The 225-nt window shown below is 45.8% G+C and overlaps 1 protein-coding gene across 1 annotated transcript in view; it reads left to right on the top strand.

Moving 5' to 3' along the window:
- Positions 1 to 225, top strand: part of LOC119589092 — a gene marked incomplete at its 5' end in the record, with an annotated part of 9,180 nt that overhangs the window by 3,486 nt on the left and 5,469 nt on the right.

Below are 225 nucleotides of genomic sequence, written 5' to 3'. Positions count from 1 at the left end.
AGACGTCTCTTGGCCTCTTACAACACTGTCGCAAATTGCGTGGCTGTGCTTATTAAAAGAGTGTAAATACTTTTTTAATAAGTAAGTGGCACGACTTGAGTCGAATCCCCGCCCTACCTCTAGCGGCCGTGACCCCGATAAGCTACAGATTTTCGACTCTGTGTTGCGTAATGATACTCAAGTCTTATCGGTGGAGGAAACTGCATCGTGTTGTTTATGGCCTCA

The sequence above is a fragment of the Penaeus monodon genome, chromosome 25 (assembly GCF_015228065.2).
Source record: "Penaeus monodon isolate SGIC_2016 chromosome 25, NSTDA_Pmon_1, whole genome shotgun sequence".
Lineage (NCBI taxonomy): Eukaryota > Metazoa > Arthropoda > Malacostraca > Decapoda > Penaeidae > Penaeus > Penaeus monodon.
This window is presented reverse-complemented; position numbering and strand designations above follow the sequence as displayed.